Genomic DNA, 20,986 nt, shown 5'->3' with positions numbered 1-20,986 from the left:
GGGATCCCAAGGTGCAGTTTAATCATGATGTGTAGCAAAAAGAAAAAGGGTGGATTGTGAGAGATAAGGATGATTAAACTGCAGTGAAAAGAATTATTCAGCTTTGAACAAAACGACATCTAGTACTGAGCCGAGTGATAAGAAAAGGGAGTGAGGGCCAAGTGGTTAGAAACCAGAACAAACCGGTCCAAAACTACAGGCAGATACCCAGAGGGTGAAAGGTTAAGCTTTGCACAATAGACATAGTTGAAGCGCATGTCTAATGAGAGAATGCATATTAACTTTTACGCCCATGCTTGCAAAGCTGCTTAATTAGCATAACATGCGATGTACGAAGGGGGTGGGACAAGGGAAGTAAGGGGAAGATTGTGCACCTTGGAGCTCAGATTGGACGGAGACAATAGGGGAGGATCTGGCCGGAAAAATGATGTATAAAACGGGGAGGCTCCCTGGCCTGTGTGTGCCTCAGGCAACGGGGGGCACCCGATTCTGCAGACTCGTAATAAAGCTTAGGTTACTTGTTTCCAAGACTTTGCCTCCACTGACTCTGTGATTGTGAGCACGTGAATCTATATCTCACAAGTCCGATAAACATCCTTCCAGAATTACTCTCTGCTTCCTACCATCAAGTCAACTGAGTATCCAATTTGCCAATGTTCCCTGGCTTCCATGCAAACTAACCTTCCAGAGCAGCCTATCATTGACAGAAAAAACAAAGGAGAAATATTCATTGAGGACCTTGCCCACCTCCTGCAGGTCCACGCATACATATCCATTTTGGTCCTTGAGGAGTCTTATTCTCTCTCTAGTTATTCTTTTTCCTTTAATATACTTAAAAATCTCTTTGAATTCACCCTAATCTTCTCAGCCAAAGATTCCTGTGCCCCCTTTTTACCCTACTGATTTTCTTCTTCTGTAAACTCCGGTATCCTATAGATACCCCAGGGATTTTCTTAATCCCAGCTGCCTATTCCTGGGCATGCCTCCTTCCTTTATCTGGTCAAAGCCTTAATGTCTCTTGTCATCCAGGGTTCCCTACTCCTGCCAACCTTGTCCTTCACCCTCACAGTAATATATTGTACTTGAACTCTAGCTACCATACTTTTAAAGGCTTCCCACTTGCCAGAGGTCCCTTTGCCTGCTGACAAACTGCCCCAATCAACCCCTGCAAGCTCCTGTCTAATTCCATCAAAATTTGCCTTGCCCCAGTTTCAAACTTGAACCTATGGATCAGTTTTTCCCTTCTCTATAACTACTTTAAACTTACTAGAACTATGGTCACTGGTCCCAAAGTGTGCCCCACTGTCACCTCAGTCACCTGTCCTACCCTATTTCCCAAGAGTAGGCTGAGTTTTGCCCTTTCCCAACTTGGACCCTCTATATTCTGCTTGAGGAAACTTTCCTGAACACATTCAACAAATTCCACCCCATCAAAGCCTTTAACACTATGGCAGTCCCACTCTTTCTTCAAAAGATTAAAATCCCCAGTGATGACAACCCTATTTCGCCTGCAAGTCTCTGCAATCCCTGCATATTTGTTCCTCTAATTCCTGTTGACTACCTGGGGCCTACAGTACAACCCCACTAAAGTCACCAACCTCTTCTTATTCCTTAGCTCCATCCTCAAAGCCTCACTGAATGATCCATTAGTTATTTCATCTCTGACTACTGCTGTGATACCTTCCTTAATTAAAAATGCAACTCCCCCTCCTCTTTTTCCTCCACCTCTGTCCCACTTGTACCCTGCCGTATTAAGCTGTCAGTCCTGTCCCTCCATTAGCCATGTTTCTATAAGAGTTATAACATCCCAGCCCCACATAACTATCCACGTCCTGAGTTCATCAGCCTTGCATGTCAGCCCTCCTGCATTTAAATGGATGCAATTTAATCTGACAGGCATTCCTCTCTCTTTCTGTCCTGCCCCAACCTGACCTGTCTCTTCACCTTGCTATTTCTGATTACTTTATCTCCTTCCAGACTTGTACTTGCTTCCCTGCTGTTGAGGATCCCAGCCCTCTGCCAATCCAGTTTAAAAACTCCTTTGCAGCACCAGCAAATCTGCCTGCCAGGATATTGCGCCGCCACCCCCCCCCCCCCCCCCCCCCCCTTTCATTTCAGGTGCAACTCGTCTCTTGAACAGGTCACCTCTGCCCTAGAAAAGAACCCAATGATCTAGCAATCTGAATCCCTGCTCCGTGCACCAGTTCTTTAGTCATGCATTCATCTGCCATATCCTCCTGCTCTTATCCTCACTAGCATGTGGCATTGGAAGTAATCCAGAGATTACCACCATTGAGGTCCTGGTTTTAAAATTTTTTCCGAGCTCACTATAATCACTCTGCAGGACCTTATCCCTATTTTTACCCACGTCACTAGTGCCAACGTGCACAATGATTTTTGGCTGGGTTCCAGCCTGGTCTCTTTGTGGTATGTTGTCTGGTCTCTTTGTGGCTTATGCTGGTGCCTCTGCTAAGTGTGCGAGTGGATCCTGTCCAGGCATGTTCCTGAGGCACTGGGGAGATTGGAGAGGTGGCAGTTCCAGCAGCAGTGTCAGTACCTGGGGTAGCAGTGATGAGAAAAGTCACCGGAGGTCTCCCTGAGGAGCAAGATAGGTGGAGGACACATCAAAGATGTTAAACTTTTAACTTATTCCTTTATTTTCCTAGTTTAAACTATGACTTTAAACTAAAAGACTTTAATGAACCTTTTACCTACTTCTTTATTTTTCTACTATGCTGTGATGCAATGTTTAACTTTTAGCTCTCGTCTCTCTTACTACTTTGAACCTACGTTTGTTTTGTACCTAGGTACCTTGGTACCTAAGATGATGCCATGTGTGACGATACTATACATTTTTCACTATATTCCTGTACTTCTGTATTTGAGTGAATGTGACAATAAAATTTAACTTCTAAATCTAAAAATCTAAATCTGACTCATTTATGCAGTGTAAAAGGGAGTTGCCTATGGAGACCTTGTGGAATCCCCAACTAATTGCTTGGGAAATTGAAGATTCCACCAAGCAATTCCCTTCCACCTGGAACCCTCTGAAAATATCAACATAAATCGGAGAATTCAGAGGGTTCCACTGCAGTTAATAGTTATTCATGGTAAGTTAGGCTATTAAGAACCTAATTTAATTTCTGAGTGATTATTCACCTGACACACAACAGACCATGTACCATCAGTTACACATATGGCAGACCCTGATGTGACACCAGGTGAAACCCCTGGGACCTGATATCCCTCTTGACCTCGAGACCTTACACATCCCTGCATAAGGCCCAAAACCCACCACCACTGGGTCTGATAACACTGACCCCCATCTCTGCACACAGAGACCCAACACTCTTCCCCCCTCCATAGACCCAAACCCCAGTCCCCCAAGACCCAACATCAATTCCCTTTTTCCAGTCATAGGTTTTATAATTCCTGCTCTTGCAGCTCTTCAAAGATAGAAACTATGATTAGAGGAGCAACATTGATGGGATGGGGAAAACCTGCATTTAGAGCAGCTGAAACAGTTATTCTGGCTGTTCCTTCACCATGCAGAAATTTTTCAGCTAGGGTGAACAATTTTTGATGATATCATCCAGGAGGCGAAGAAGAAGAAACAGATAATGAATGAACAGGAGGAGACTCCATCAGTGTATAGCGTAGATCAAGTCTGAGTAAGCTATTAGATAGCATTGCGCCAGCCAAGTCCGGTTGTCACCCAAAGCATGGCAGTCCCATAGAATGGGAACTCCACTTGTAATGATACTGAGATATCTTGAGTGAGGAAAATAAGTGCTGTATTTTCTGGGAGGAGGAGGGAGCTTAGGTAGCAGCAAGTGAATGGGCCTGTGCTTCCCCTCCACCACTCCCACGTTCGCTTCTACAACTTTCCAACAATGAAACAATATGAAACAAAACATGAGAACATCCTATCCTTTCTGTGCAGAACAGATAGTTGAGATATATAAAATGAAATCTGAAAGGCTTCCTTGCATTTGGAATACATATAGTAAATCCCTCCTTCAAACGTTAATTTACTCAGTGGTCATTTAGTGCAATGTATAGAACATGTTAATGAAACAGTCATCAATGCCAGTGTTGTTGTCTGATACTATGCCAAAAATAACTAATAAGTTATCTTCTTGTTAAGTGCATGATGCTGTTTAATTAAAATTTTTACTCCTGTTTAGTAGTCACCGTGGGAAGGTGGGGGACTTGCAGAGTAAAAGGTTGCCATAGCCTTTAACAGATTGTATGGTTGCTCTCTCTATGTTTTATGGTCTTATGGTCTTATTAGTGAGAGACAAGTTGTGGTGGTTTAACCTGTTGGTCGCCACACCTCAGACATGGGGAGGGGTTGAGAAGGACGGTCCTTCATGGTAACCTCAATCACTGCACGAAATGAACCTACATTGTACATCACTCTGTATCACAAATGCAGCCATCCATCCAGCTACCTGAACTCATCAAAAGCTGGGAAGTGGTAATATCGTCATAGATGTTTCACCACATAGTGGAACATTTCAAGGTTAGCAGCTAACTAAAATAAGTACCAGCACAGTACCCTGCTGTTTGGAATTGGCAGCAATATTAACCAGGGATAGTGGGAACTGTAGATGCTGGAGAATCCGAGATAACAAAGTGTGGAGGTGGATAAATGCAGCAGGCCAAGCAGCACCTCTGGAGCACAAAAGCTAAGATGCTGCTTGGCCTGCTGTATTCATCCAGCTCCACACTTTGTTATCTAGCAAAATTAATCAATGTTTTAGCAAGGCAAGGTATAAATGAAGACATTGTGATTTATGAATAAATTATTAGAGTTTTCAATCTGTACTTCTGTCTCTGGTGAAATATAATCAGAGAAAGAGAGGGCAATATTTAGCAAACTGAAGCAAAAAACTGGAAAGAACATAGATTTACTGATCTATGACATTTATTGCTAAGCAGGAAGGCAGGACTTTGTGGTCAGAGTTTTGAAGAAACCCTACCAGACTTCTTACAGACCAGGGAAGATTTGAATTCAGCAAAAGTGATGCTATTCACTGAGCAAGCTGCTGTAATGAAACAGAAGCCTTTACTTGAGGTGATGGAGGGGTTCTATGGGAAAAAAAATGGTTCAGGTAGTACGGGATGTTGGACACAAAAATGAAAGCACAAAAAAGCTTAGGCCCAGGAATTTCAAAGAAAGGGTGGCAGATGCAATGTTTTTGCAGTTATGGCAACAGTCTCTGTCCACTGAAGATTGTCCCGCCAAAAGTAGTGAATACCATACCTGCGAAAGACTCAGCATTTTAAAGTGTATGTCATTGTAAAAAGATTTTAACCACAACGTAATGTTTCTAGTAGAAATAAAAGAATCAAATGGGAAATATTGGAGCACTGACATAAAAGTAAGTGAGCATAAAATATACTTTAAACTTGCCACTGGGGCAAGTGTATCTGTCCTCTATGATTTAGCAAAATGGCGGAATCAAGAAAACCTCTCCCCATCCACCATTCGACTCCAGGAATCAAGTTCCAACTCAAAATAAAAGTTGACTGAGAGACAAAATCAGGAATGAACTTTACTGAACAGAAAATCTTTGGCTTATTTTTAAACTTGATGAATAGGACAACCAGGGAACATGAGATGGACTCAAGAGATTAATTCAAAAATTGTTCAAGCCCTGGAGAAGCTAAGAACAGTTTACCGTTTAATGGTGAGAACAGGAGCCAAGGCAAGTTGCCTATTCATACCTGGGCATGAAATAAAATTGGATTATTTCCCAGAGTTAAAATTTAGTGCAGAAACAAACCACAAACGTAATTGAGTACAATGGAATAGCAAAAATGCCACCAAAGGTACAAAGAGTCCACTTAAGGCTGATGAAATACAACACTACAATTAGACATTTTCAGAGAAAGTATGAAATCACAGTGGATACATTGTCAAGGATTCCAATTGACAAACCAGAACAGGAGGACATGAACTTTACGAAGAAATAGTGTCTTTTATTCCTGGGCAAAGACATAACATATGGAAAATAAGTGAGAAAGTGTGACATTATGCACTTTAGTAAGAAGCATAGAGGTGTAAACTATTTCCTAAATGGATAAAGGCTTCAGAAAATTGAAGCACAATGGGACCTAGAAGTCTAGATCAGAATGTTCTTAAGGTTAACATGCGGGTTCAGTTGGTAGTTAGGTAGGCAAATGCAATGCTAGTGTTCATTTTGAGAGGGCTAGAATGTGAGAACAGAAATGTATTGCTAAGGCTGTGTAAGGCTCTGGTCAGACTTCATTTGGAATGTTGTGAGTGGCTTTAGACCCTATGTCTAAGGAAGGATATGCTGGAGTTACAAGAATAATTCTGAGGATGGAGGACTTGTTATATGAAGAGCAGTTGAGGGTTCTAAGCGTGTACTTAATGGACATTAGATGGATGAGGGGGATCTTATTGAAATTTACACAATACTGAAAGGCCTGAATGGAGAGGATGTGGAGAAGATGTTCCTACTAATTAGACTATCTAGGATGGAAGAGCGCACAACCTCACAGTGAAGGGTGAATTTAGAACTAAGTTGAGGTAGAATTTCTTCATTCAGAGGTGTGGTAAACCTGTGGAATTCATTGCCACAGAAAGCTGTGGAGGACAAGTCTATGAGTATACTGAAGAGACAGATAGATAAGCTCTTGATTAGTAAGGCGATCAAGGGTAATGGAGATAAGGCAGGAGAATGGGGTTGAGAAACATATCAGCCGTGATCCATTAGCAAAGCAGACTCGATGGGCCGGTAGACTAATTATGCTCCTATATTTTATGATCTTATGGAGAGAAAGTGACGTGTGATTGAAAGGAAGGGTTAACTGAGTCTAAAAAGGAGCTTGGAAACAGAGAGGTACTGGGGCCTATGATTTGTCTCTCATGCCCTACCTTTTAAAAAATATTCTAATACAACCAATAGTTGAATACATGTACATTCAAGCTTAGTTTCCACAGGACTAAAGTCTTTTTCTATGAAATAGTCCACAATCACACTCAAGTTCCAAGAATTTCCCACCTCCTTGTTTCATCGAGCCATAACATCCTTGACCACTTCCAGGCTTCTCTGTTTTCAGAAAATTACTCATGTGGGCACTAGCTACATGCACTCTGTCAACTACCCCCCAATATCACTGAAGGCAAATCTAACAGAGCCTTTAGATTGCGACAGATGTCCTCCTGGTAGCTTGCTGAGAGCTAACAGAACTGAAAAACAAGACTGAAAGTTTGTCAACAGCTAGCAGATCTACTCCTGCCTTGTTTTCTGGTGTTAACGCTTTGTAGGACATAGAACAGCACAGCACAGTACAGGCGGTTTGGCCCACGATGTTAGGCCGAACATTTTACCCTAATCCTAAGGTCCATCTAACTGCCACCCCCACCTATTACTATCATGCATATGCCTATCTAATAACTACTTTAATGCCCCTAATGAGGCCTGCTCCACTGCTCTCTATGCAATGCATTCCACAGCCTGACCACTCTGAGTAAAGAACCTACCTCTGACGTCTCCTCCACTCACTTTAAAACAATGCCCCCTTGTAATAGCTACCTCCACCCTAGGGAAAATGTCTACTCTATCTATACCTCTGATTATTTTGTACACCCCTATCAAATCAACTCTCATCCTTTTTTGCTTGAATTAAAGAGGCAGCCCAAAACATAATTATTTATAAAATCTCACATTCACACCATATGGAATAGCTGATAGCAAAGAGACTATTTCATAGATATTCTAGATGGTCCATTCCACTGGCATGATTAACATTTCCAGCCACAAAGCTTGATTTTCCTCAGACAAAATTCCAGTCTCTTTACTTCAAGGGCCTAGCTGCTTTTTCAGGCAATAGCTTCTGCATACACATGGTTCCTCCTGATTAATTTTTCACATAAAAGCACGTTTTTCTAGAATCCCAAATATCTTAAAGGATCTGTACATCATCCTTAGTGTCACTCCTTCTGGATTAAATATTTTCACAAGATGGAGAGTTGTCCTTCATGGACGATGCCCACTTCTTTCTGCCTTGAGTTTCATTTCATCTGATGGATGCAAACATGCAAAACTTTTCTCAGGGATAAACAGTGATTTATGGCCTAAAACTCTTTTGAATAGTAATGAGCCCCATCAATTTCTGTTTCTCTTGATTAGAACTTGAATTTGCAGTCCGCCAATAAGCTTACTTACTATTCAATCAGAAGCTTTCTTTTTAATTTTATTCTTTGGAGGAGAACTGCATCCATTCATCCTATTAAGAGGAAGAAGGAAGCTTACTTAAGGTTGAGGAAGCAAGAATCGGATAGGGCTCTAGAAGTCTGTACAGTAGCCAGGAAGGAAGTGAAGAATGGACTTAGGAGAACTACAAGGGGGTATGAGAACACCTTGATGGGTAGGATCAAGGAAAATGCCAAGGCATTCAATACTTACGTGAAGAACAAGAGGACGGCCAGACTGAGGGTAGGACTAATTAGGGGGATAGTGGAGGGAACTTGTGCGCAGAGTCAGATGAGATAGGGGAGGTCCTTAGTGAATACTTTGTTCAGCATTCACCAGTGAAAGGGACTTTGAAATTTGTGAGGACAGCATGAAACAGGCAGATATGCTTGAACAGTTGAAGGTTAGGAAGAAGGATATGCTAGAAATTTTGAAAAACTGAGGATTGATAAATCCCTTGGGCCAGGCGGGATATACCCAAGGTTTAACTATGGGAAGAGAGGGAAGAGATTGCTGCTCCTTTGGTAATGATCTTTGCATCCTCACTGTCCACTGGAGCAGTAACAGAAGATTGGAGAGTGGCAAATGTTATTCCCTTGTTCAAGAAAGGGAATTGGGGTAATCCTGGAAATTACAGACCGGCCAGTCTTACTTCTGTGGTGGGCAAATTATTGGAGAGGATTCCGGGAGATAGTACTTATGATTATTTGGAAAAACATAGTTTGATTAGAAATAGTCAGCATGGTTTTGTGAGGGGCAGGTCATGCCTCACCAGCCTTATTGAATTCTTTCAGGATGTGACAAAACACATTGATGAAGGTAGAGCATTGGATGTGGTGCATATGGATTTTAGCCAGGCATTCGATAAGGTTCCACATGGTAGGCTCATTCAGAAAGTAAAGAGGCATGGGATTCAGGGAACTTTGGCTGTCTGGATACAAAACTGGCTGTCCAATAGAAGACAGAGTGTAGTAGTGGATGGAAAGTATTCAGCCTGGAGCTCAGTGACCAGTAGTGTTCCACAGGGATCTGTTCTGTGATGTCTGCTCTTTGTAATCTTTATAAATGATTTGGATGAGGAAGTGGAAGGGTGGGTCAGTAAGTTTGCTGATGACATGAAGGTTGGTGGAGTTGTGGACAGCGTGGAGGGCTGTGGTAAGTTGCAATTGGACATTGACAGGATGCAGAGCCGGGCAAAGAAGTGGCAGATGGAATTCAGCCCAGAAAAGCGTGAAGTGATTCATTTTGGAAGGTTGAATTTGAATACAAAATACAGGGTTAGTGGCAGGATTCTCAGCAGTGTGGAGGAACAGAGGGATCTTGGGGTTCATGTCCATAGATCCCTCAAAGTTGCTACCCAAGTTAATAGGGTTATAAAGAAGGTTTATGGTGTGTTGGCCTTCATTTGCAGTGGAATTGAGTTTAAGAGCCATGCGGTTATGCTTCAACTCTATAAAACTCTGGTTAGACCACACTTGGAATATTGTGTTCAGTTCTGGCCACCACATTATAGGAAAGATGTGGAAGGTTTAGAGAGAGTGCAGAGGTGATTCACCAGGATGCTGCCTGGACTGGTCTTATGAGGAAAGTTTGACAAAGCTAGAGCTTTTCTCATTGGAGAGAAGAAGGATGAGAGGTGACTTGATGGAGGTGTACAAGATGATGAGATGCATAGATAGAGTGAATAGTCAGAGACATTTTTCTAGAGCGGAAATGAATATTACGAGGGTGCATAATTTTAAGGTGATTGGCGGAAGATAAAGGGGAAGATGCCAGAGGTAGGTCCTTCACACTAAGCGTGGTGGGCATGTAAAATGCGCTGCCAGCAGTGGTAGTGGAGTCAGATACTTTAGAGACATTTTTAGTGACTCTTGGATAGGCACATGGAGGATAGTAAAATGTAGGGTATACAGGGAAGATTGATCTTAGTAGGATAATAGGTCGGCACAACATCATGGGCTGAAGGCCCTGTACTGTTCTATGTTCTATGGGCAATTTCTGTATTTATTTAAAATAAAATGATTTTTCTCAAATTACTGTTTTGCAGAACAGTGCCTGTTTCATAAAGCTTTTCTAGCCATAGGCCCTGATTTTCTGTCTATTTTTGTTTTTTGCTTCATGTAATGCCTCAAATCTGCTGTATATGCCTCCTTGTTCAATGAATGTGTTATTTAATAAGGTTGTGCATTCTTGTAATGCTTGCAATGGTTAAATGCAATTTTTTTGAGCTCCCAATGTTATCAGTTTATTATTGAGTTCCTTGGTAATACACAGTTTAAACTCTTTATCACTAGCAATTGAACAGATGTTACCATGTCCATATCCATGATTTACCTGAAGATGATGCTTCTTACTTGCTGGAATGCTACGAATGTTCCAGGTAGCGATTTGGTATTCTTTAGTTGAGGGTTGTATTTGGTATCTGGATCATAACTTTATTGGTTTCTGAATAAACATAATTTTTTAAGATAGAGGCTAGTAAAGTACTTAGGTGTATTTTATAATACTTTTCTGAATTGGATCACTGTTTGTCAATGAGATATTCTCAAGCCTAAGGACAATTAAATTCAGATAATCCACTGTCTAGTAAATACAGTACAAAGATTGCTTTCTGAATATGCTAGGTTCATTTTTCAATAGTGCCATAAGACAACACCCCAATTTCAAACATAGATTCTGACTGTGTGTCAGTCTCAGTGAACATATGAAAGATATATTCTGATTATTGAGTGAGACTTTTTAAAAAAAAGTCACTCATGGAGCATGGGTATCACTGGCTAGGTCAACATTTATTGCTCCTCTTTAGTTGCATTTGAGAATGTGGTGTTTGTAGTGACTTACAGGTCGACCTCATAGAATATTGGTGGCTCAGTGGTTAGCACTGCTGCCTCACAATGCCAGAGACCTGGGTTCAAGCCCACCCTCAGGCAACTGTCTGTGTGGACTTTGCACATTCTCTTCGTGTCTGCGTGGGTTCCAGTTTACCCCCCACAGTCCAAAGATGTGCAGGCTAGGTGGATTAGCCATGTTAAATTGCCCATAGTGTTTGGGGATGTGTTGATTAGGTGCTTTAAAAGGGGATGGGTATGGGTGGGATGCTCTGAGTGTTGGTGTGGACTTGTTGGCTGAAGGGCCTGTTTCCACACTGCAGGAGTGATCATGATGATGATAATGATGAATAGGAGTTCCTTGACTGGGCTGTCAATATGGTCCAATCAGGGAAATATCTGACAGATATAAACAGGAGTGTCAGAAGATCTGCTCACTCTGACAGCTGACTCTGAGGAAGCTGGATCAATGTCAAAGTGTGTTAATTTAAGAATGGTTGGTGATGGGATACTGACCTCTGTGGAGTTATTTTGGTGGTGATGAGAGAAAAGCACGCATCTGAAAAAATTCACTCACAGCAGTCACCTTTGAGGTGGGGTGAGCATTTATGGCATCATGTCATTATTTGGGAAGACTGACTTCAATTCTTTTGTCAAAGACTGAGCCTAGTAAGTGGAAACAGTGCTTTTTTTTCCGTGTTATGATATTGGGGCAGATAAAATGCATTAATAATTCTCCTAACAGCCTGTGGAACCATAGCTTTTTCAGTTATTTGGAGCCTATCCTTCACTGAGGCACCAGATAGGATAAAAGTTGATAGATTTAGTTAAGGAATGTTATAATCCCAAGCTTCCTCTAATTCTGAGATGCTATTGGTTTTACTCAGCAATTTGAGAACCAAGGGAATCCATATTGGGATTTTTGACCGGGTTAAGATGACTGGCAGAGGTATGTGACTTTGGTTTAACACTTCATGAGATGTTGAGAGACTATTTGGTATGTGGGTTTAATGATAATAATAATTACCATGTAAAAGTGCCTACTAGCTGAAGCCCACTGGGCAAAAGAGCCCCAGTCGACCTAAATTGAATAAGAGAAATCATAGGCCTGTATTCACGAGAGTGCATACCCTGGAAAGTCCTCCTATATCTGGTTTGGAACAAGTAGCTTAGCAACATCCAAATCAGAACCAATCAAAATAAATGTCTGGTTAAATGGTTACATGGTTCTAATGGAGGTCAATACCATTGCAGCCATTTCAGTGATTGCAGAAGCAGTCTTAAACAAAATTTGCTCTGGACTCCAACCCTTAACTTTATATATGACATCAGGTAGACTGTGAACCTACACCATAGAAACTTGACAGATTAGTGGTACAACTTCAGTTCTGGCTTCTTATCAGAAACACTTGGTTCAGTTACCACTGGTTATGGTAAAAGGCTTGAGCGCAAGCTTGGTGGGGTGAATTTGGTTGATAAAGATTCACCAATTGACTCAACATTTTTTGATTAGAAAATAGCTGCCTGAGTGAAGGCCTGATAAAATACCTGGAAGTTTTTCAGGAAGGTTTAAGGGCCACCAAATGAACCAGGGCCACCTTGCTTGTTGACTGGAAAGCAATTTCACAATTCTTGAAGGTCCTCCCAGTGTCATTTGCCTTACCGACAAAAGTAGTGGCAGAAATCAGAAGGCTGGAAGTGAAGGAATCATCAAACCAGTCTAGTTTGTGGAAGGGACAGCACTGGTTGTACTGATTGTGAAGCCTGACAGTTTGGTTTGCCTTTGTGGGGATTTTAAACAAACAGCAAAATGCTTTTTGCAGATGGAAAAATACACAATCCCTTGCATAGAGGACTTATGTGCAAAGCTAGAAGGGGAGTGAAGAAACAGATATCAAGATATTGGCTTACTATGATCCCAAATGAAATCTGGTACTGACATGCAATGCCTCCCCATACGGCATCAGACTATTATTAGCTCATAGATGGCCCAATGGAGAGGGATGCCCAACAGCATATGCATCCAGATAAATATACCTACATAGAGAAGGAAGGTTTAGTGATCATATTTAGAGTGAGGAAATTCCACCAATACCTTCACGGATGTAAATTTGTAATAACGACAGAGCACAAACCTCTGCTAGGTCTACTTAAAGAGGTCAGAAGCCACACAACACTAGGTTATAGTCAACACTTTTATTTGTAAACACAAGCTTTGGGAGTCTCACTTCTTGAACCTGAAGAAGGAGTGAGGCTCTGAAAGCTTATGTTTTCAAATAAACTTCTTGGTCTATAACCCACTGTTGTATGATTTCTGATCATGTCCACCCCAGTCCAACACCGGCACCGCCACATCATACTTAAAAAGAACATGGCAGTGCCACTCATAACTGCAGGCCAAATATTTTCAAAGCAGCATCGTAAGTGTCTTATGGAACACAGACCCAAAAGAGATAATTTTGGAAATTTTGAACAGGTCTGATCACATCTATGAAGAGAGAAAATAGCTAATATTTAATGACTTTTCATCAAAATAGCATGCTGGTTCTTTTTTGTAAATTTTAAGTAAAGATTAGATGCTTTTGTTTTACTTGTAAGTTGAATATGATGAAGACTTTGCTTTTTTTACTTGAAATGTAGTCATACAATCATGTGATTCAATTGTGAATGGTACATTAAATGGACTGGATAGTTGTAGTAATCTTACTGTACTTTAGCTTTAGTTCTGTATTGTTTCCCTTGGCAAGAAAATGATGAAATATCTAACTCTCTCCTTGCCAATGTAATACGTACTCATGTACTTGTAAACCCTAAAGTAAATCTAAAAGACTTTGATTTAATGCATCCATGGCCTTAGTCTTTCCACCTCATTGATCTTTTCAGCTGATAGGCATACAAGTTTCTTTGCCCTATTCTTCATAATCTACATAGGAAAGGAAACTAATTGTGATGAAGGCAATGTCATCATTTGTTCTGCTGGGATAGTCAGATTCTAATTCTCACTTCTTTGATGCCACCAAAGTACAAAGCATTGTCCTGCAGCAGTAATGTTGAAATGAGAAATTATGCTGCAGTAAAAACAGGAAGAATAGGAAAACAGATTTCCTATGGAGAGTCAAAAAGTGAAACATTGCATTCTATGTACAGAGGTCAAAGGTCTCCAGAAAAGGGAACTGTGAGTTAAACTGCTGCAGGATTCTACATTATGGGTGAGAATTCCACTGTCTTGACTCTACACTCTGCCCCCCATAAAAGGCACCTGAAAATGATTTTACTTTTATTGTCCAATTATAGCGGCTAGAGAATATATTCACCATCCAATGAGGGATGATAATTCTCAAAGCTGCTGAGCCAAAAGGATGCTCTTCAGTATGAAATGAGTTAGTTTGTCATTGCAGGTTAGGGAGAAAGAAAGGATGGCTCTATCTTGAGGTACTGTCATGGCAACTTTAAGATCTTTTATCTTAGAATGTGGTGGAATAGTCACAGCTGCTGGGTTGTCATTGCAGTGGGTAGATGACCGAAAAGCATCTTGTAGCACTGGTCATCTGGACTGACAGCAGGAAGCCACCTCCAGTTACCAAACTGCAGCTTTTTTGGAAATAGGATATAAAGAGAAGACTGAAAATATGAGTCTTATTGCATTTTTAAAATATTACTGAAAGCTAATATTTAAACGTTTATTTTTCTGCAGTTAAATTCCATGATGTAAGAGTCCTTTCTCAGCTGCCCTTGCTCTTTGTGTGTTGGTACCCTGTGAAACATCCACTGTACTTGTGAGAATAGTGTAATATGGAAGTAAATTAGCTCTGACATTTTAATGGTGGTGCTATAGTTGTCTGCCTTGATGACAGAGGTTGCAGGAAACTGCTGTTTTGCATTGCCACAGCGGCTCCTGTAAATTTTACATATACTATTACTGCTGCAGTAGTGATAGTAGTAGTGAGGGCCAATGTGTGTGTTGTGTCCGATGATAAGAATAACTGTTTGTTCCCTCATGACCCTTAAGCAACACCCTAAGATGCCAGAAGATCACATGTACAATAAGGAATGTGTATCTCTTATATCTAATAATTAAGCACAAAATAGGCATGCTGAAACATTGATTCTGGTGTCTGATGAACAAGGAAATGTTTTTCATGGAATGTGCAATTGTTTGTGAATAACCAAGCTATGTTACATTCTGCACAACTCGTCAATTGAATATTGCACACTGGTAGCAAAATTCACTGAACAGTGGGTAGAAGGTGTTTAAGTAAAATATTGCCTTGGACAGAGGATTGACCGATTGACAGAAGACCGGGATGAATGGGTACTTCTCTGGATGGTGAACTGTAGCTAGTGAGGTGTTGTGGGTTTCAGTTCTTGGACCTCAACTATTTACAATCTATATAAATTATCTGCAAGCAGGAACAGACTATAACATTGCAAAGTTTGCAAATGATACTAAAGTAGTTTGCAAAGCAGGAGGTGATTTAGAGGTGAAGAGTTTACAGGTGGATATTGACAGACTAGGAGAATGGGCCAAAATCTGGCAGATGGTGTTTAATGTGGAAAAGTGCAAAATTATCCATTTTGGCTGGAAAAGGGTAAATTTCACAAAGTAGTTATGCAGGTGCAGCATATTAAAGTCAAACAGAATCCTGACATTTATTGCAAAAGGGAGAGATTATAAAAGCTAAGAAATATTGTTATAATTACATAAGGTGTTGGTATGACTACATCTGGAATATTGTATCCTCTTCGGATCTTCTTCCTTGAGAAAGGATATGGTGGTACTCAAAGCAGTTCAGAGGAGGTTCACTAAGTTGATTTCAGGGATAAGAAGTCGTATGAGGAATGGATGAATAGCTTAGGCTTGTACTCATTGGAGATCAGAAGAATGAGGGGCGATCTGATTGAGGTATATAGAATGCTTAATGGATGGATAAGGTGAACATTGATCAAACATTTCCCCTTGTGGGAAAGTCCCAAAACTGGATCATAGATATAGATAGTGTGAGAGGAGGTAGGTTCAGAACTGAGATGAGGAGAAACTGCCTCTTGTGTTATGAATCAATGAAACTCTCTGCCCCATAGTGCAGTAGAAACAGAATCAATCAACAGATTCAAGAAAGAAATAGATATATTTCTAACAAAAAGCGGGATAAATAGTTCTGGGGAGCAGGCAGGAAATTGGAATTGAGACCATAATAAGATCCATTATGATGATGTTAAATGGCAGAACCTGCTTGAATGGCTGAATTGCATCCTCCCATTTCTAATTTCTACGTTTCTGTGTTAAGAAAATGGAAGATGAAGCAGTACAAGTATATTTGGCAGCTGCAAAAGCAATTTGATACACCCTTGGCAAACCCCCTTCGTAACAAAGCCTTCCTATGTCCAATTTATACTGCAATTTCTGCATGATTTTCAATGGGCTTATCAATACAAACCCCATGATTCTTATCTGTCATGTAGAACTTCATTTTTCCTCCACAACCATATAGATTGAAGAGCATACATTCTAGTTGTGATTTAATCTTCGATTTTAGTACCCTTTACTCTGTTGTTTCCGCTTCCTGATGGCCTGTGTGTGTGCTGTTTTTCTGGAAATATGATATGGCAAAACTTTCTTTGAAATTGTTGCACCTTTGTGTTAATCAGCAGTTGCATATGAGCAAATATTGTCTCTAACTTTGGTAACATAATTCTGAAATGGCCCTATTGCAGGATGTAACACATTTCTAGCTGCAGGGACAACCTGGCCAAAATATTTTTTGTCATGTGAAATTATTGAAAAGATCGCAAGGAAGAACAGCAGCAACCTCTGGCATTTTTAGTTACCATGCTTTAGGTGTAACTTTGCTACCAATCTGTTTGCAATACGTCTGTTACATTGACATTGATGAAACTTCTCCTTTAAGTCTGAGGGCTAAGCAATGCTGGATTGTGTATCCAAAGAACAATTGTTTGAGTATTAAGGAAAGTGAGAAAAATGAGTGGAAACTACAGCTCCTCCTGTTAAGGGCGTGCAGCTAGCCCTGAAGGTGAAATGCAGTTTCATCTGCTGAGTTTCAGTGTGCTGGTGAGCCTTGCACATACTGTGAAATTGCCATACGTGCATTCTTCCTCATAATTACTTTCTCCACAAAAATGAATTCTTGTTATGCAGCTCAGAAGGCAAAGTTTCCCACTTACTCATTAATTTTTGAGGTTTAGTGTTCTAATAGAAAACTACTTTTACAGTTGTACTAGATCCTGAATGTACGTAAATCCCAGAATATGTAGCAATACTATTCAAATACTGGATGACAGTGAATCAATGGATGGCTGTCTTTCTGTACGAAAAAAATCATGAGATCAACTTTCTTTTCTCAGGTTTTACTCCACAATCCAAAGCTTGACACCTTGGCCAAACAACAGAACTTTCAATCTAAAATAGCTGCTAGCTGACAACCATAATTTACAGAAATATTTTCTTCATATATATGTAATTATGATAATGTTACATGTTTAAGTTTCAAGCTGTTTTGAAGCCCTCACAGGGACTCAGTAACTAGGCATACTGAAGGGTTCTAAAACATACATGCCAGCTGGCGACACTTGTGTTGGTGTTGGCACTTTCAGTTGCTGATGAAGTGACTGTTTTTCAGTTTGTATCTGAGCCTCTGTTCTCAATCAGCATTCACTGCTGAGGTACCAAATCATGCTATCACTACTTGCCAAGGGATGCAGCAAGTGCCAGGACTGGAGGTCCTCTTTGATTCCTCCAAAATATTTATTTATTACATTGTACAGTGAATAGTCTGATATGAGGTATTATAACAGTAAATAAACATCATAGATCATTGACCTGGACAGGAAGCATTGCATTGCTTGACCTTATCAGAGCTGGGTTGAGAGGTGACTTAATTGGGACATATAAGATAATCAGAGGGTTAGATAGGATAGATAAGGAGAGCCTTTTTCCTAGGATGGTGATGGCGAGCACGAGGGGGCAGAGCTTTAAATTGAGGGGTGAAAGATAGAGGACAGATGCCAGAGGTAGTTTCTTTACTCAGAGAGTAGTAAGGGAATGGAACACTTTGCCCACAACCGTAGTAGATTTGCCAACTTTAAGTACATTTAAGTCGTCATTGGACAAGCATATGGACGTACATGGAGTAGTGTAGGTTAGATGGGCTTCAGATTGGCATGACAGGTCGGCACAACATTGAGGGCCGAAGTGCCTGTACTGTGCTGTAATGTTCTATGTTCTATGTTCTATGATTCTTTCAGACTATTTAAAATAAAATTATTCCTGACCTGTATATCGTGAATAGCTCTTTAGTATGCAGCATGCGGTTAAAATATATGTAAAACATATGAATGACCCTCCCCAACACTTGTGTAGCACACTGGTAACAACACTTACAATATGCTGATGTTCATATTCTAGATCTTTTCGTTCTTTTACTCCATATTAGATCTTGAGCTTATCTGTACACCTCATCTCAATAGACAATAGACAATAGGTGCAGGAGTAGGCCATTCGGCCCTTCGAGCCAGCACCACCATTCATTATGATCATGGCTGATCATCCACAATCAGTATCCTGTTCCTGCCTTATCCCCATAACCCTTGATTCCACCATCTTTAAGAGCTCTATCCATCTCTTTCTTGAAAGTATCTAGAGACTTGGCCTCCACTGCCTTCTGAGGCAGAGCATTCCATATATCCACCACTCTCTGGGTGAAGAAGTTTTCCCTCAACTCTGTTCTAAATGGCCTACCCCATATTTTTAAACTGTGCCCTCTGGTTCTGGACTCACCCATCAGCGGAAACGTGCTTCCTGCCTCCAGTGTGCCCAATCCCTTAATAATCTTATACGTCTCAATCAGATCCCCTCTCATCCTTCTAAACTCAAGTGTATACAAGCCCAGTCGCTCCAATCTTTCAACATATGATAGTCCCACCATACTGGAAATTAACTTTGTGAACCTGCGCTGCACTCCCTCAATAGCAAGAATGTCCTTCCTCAGATTTGGAATGTCCTTCCTCAAATCTCACAGCTGAAAGGGTGGAGAAGTCCCTTGACTTAGAAATATGCTCACAGTTAGTGCTGTCCCAATATGAGACTTAACTTTACAAGTGGTATCATAGCTATTCAAAAGCTATAGGACAGTATTTAATATGATATTTAATTCAAAAATCCAGATCTCCTTTTCATGTTCAAGGACACTTCTTTCTCGACACACAGAATATGATTTTCTGAAATCGTTAATGTTGATAGGATACGAGGAGAAACCTCGAGTGAGTGAGAAATAGATAGTATTTTGTTGATGTGGGAATTTAGTGCAAGGAGAGTGGAGAAGATGCACTCTTTCATTTCTGTGTTTTGCAGCATCCATGAGGGCTATAAGACTCAAGTTGCACACGAGGTAACTGATTTAAGAATATTTTTCTACTTATCTTTCAAAACTTGGATAATTTATTTGCAGTTGTAAGCTTTTATTTGTGATAATGTTAAGGTTTGCTAGCAGAAAAACTTTTCAGATTGGCTGGTGTGTATTTCCTATTTATTTTTAATTAGGGGATGTCAATTAGGGTAAGTAGAACATTTACTAAAATAATAAGAACATTAGCAGAGGAAGGACATGAGACAGCAGCTAAGCTTAGCAAGTAAACTAATTTATTAATTAAATATTATTAAGGCAGCAAGGTAGATGATGTGTGGTGGTAGGAGTACATATGGGCATAGTTGACAGCTATACATTCCAAGGCAAACATGGCTGCAGTAATCATGTGTAGCTGGAGAAACTTTGGCTTCAAGTCATTGAGCCAGAAACTGAGCTGCAGATGTGGCAACACAATAGAGAATGTGAAAATTATCTGGACACTTTATTCCAGGATGCAGTCACACCCCTTGGGATCATGATATTTGATTTTATTCATGGCCAGGGGCTGTAGGGAGTGACTGTGAGTGAGACACAACTGGGGCTGATAAGGTAGGAGTGGAGGAACATCTGCATTTGCAATTGTCCAACAATGTGACATTCTTGCAGTATTCAACCAAGAAGTCACACAGGGGACCTGGAAAGCTCCTTAGTTTGAAGGCGTACAAGAGTTAATTATAGGTTATTGTTGTGATTGGAACCAGGTGGATCTTGTTAACTGAGATCCTTGGTAGGTGGTGTTAACGTGGCCCAATCAGGAATTGGCTGACCAATACAAAGAAGGGTTCCAGAAAAAGAGAACAAAATATATCCTGGAGATGAGAATCTCCTCAGTTCAAGCTGGCTGGCCAAAGCCAGTGTACTGTGCACAAGTAAATAAAGGGTGAGTTGGTAACCAGAAGAAAAGAAAAAAAAATAGAAAAATGTAAACAAGGGATTTAGATTGGATTCCCTACAGTGTGGAAACAGGCTCTTCGGCCCAACAAGTCCACACCGTCCCTTGGAGCATCCCACCCAGACCCAAACCCCTATAACCCACACACCCCTGAACGCTATGGGCAATTTAGCGTGGTCAATCCACCTAGCCTGCACATCTTTGGACTGTGGGAGGAAACCGGAGCACCCAGAGGAAAGCCACGCAGACGTGGGGAGAATGTGCAAACTCTTGACAATGAATTGGCTGGCCACAGTGTACTGTGCACAAGTAAATAATGGGTGATGTGTGATGGGATACCAGCCTCTGTGCAGTTATTTCAGTGGTGATGGGAGATAACAGTTCATACCTGGAGAACACTTGCTCACAATAGTTATCTTGAAGTTGGGGCAAGCATTTCTGGCATCATGCCTTTATTTGGGAATCTGACGCGTTCAATCTTGCTGTTGCGGACTAGGCCCAGTATGTGGAAAGAATGCAATATTTTTTCTGGGCAGACAAAAAGCAATAAATAATTCTTCTGACTGACTGCTTGTGGATTCACAGTATTTTTGGTCATGTGGGGCTTAACTTTCC

This window comes from Stegostoma tigrinum, chromosome 27 (genome assembly GCF_030684315.1).
Source record: "Stegostoma tigrinum isolate sSteTig4 chromosome 27, sSteTig4.hap1, whole genome shotgun sequence".
In the NCBI taxonomy this organism is placed as follows: domain Eukaryota; kingdom Metazoa; phylum Chordata; class Chondrichthyes; order Orectolobiformes; family Stegostomatidae; genus Stegostoma; species Stegostoma tigrinum.
This window is presented reverse-complemented; position numbering follows the sequence as displayed.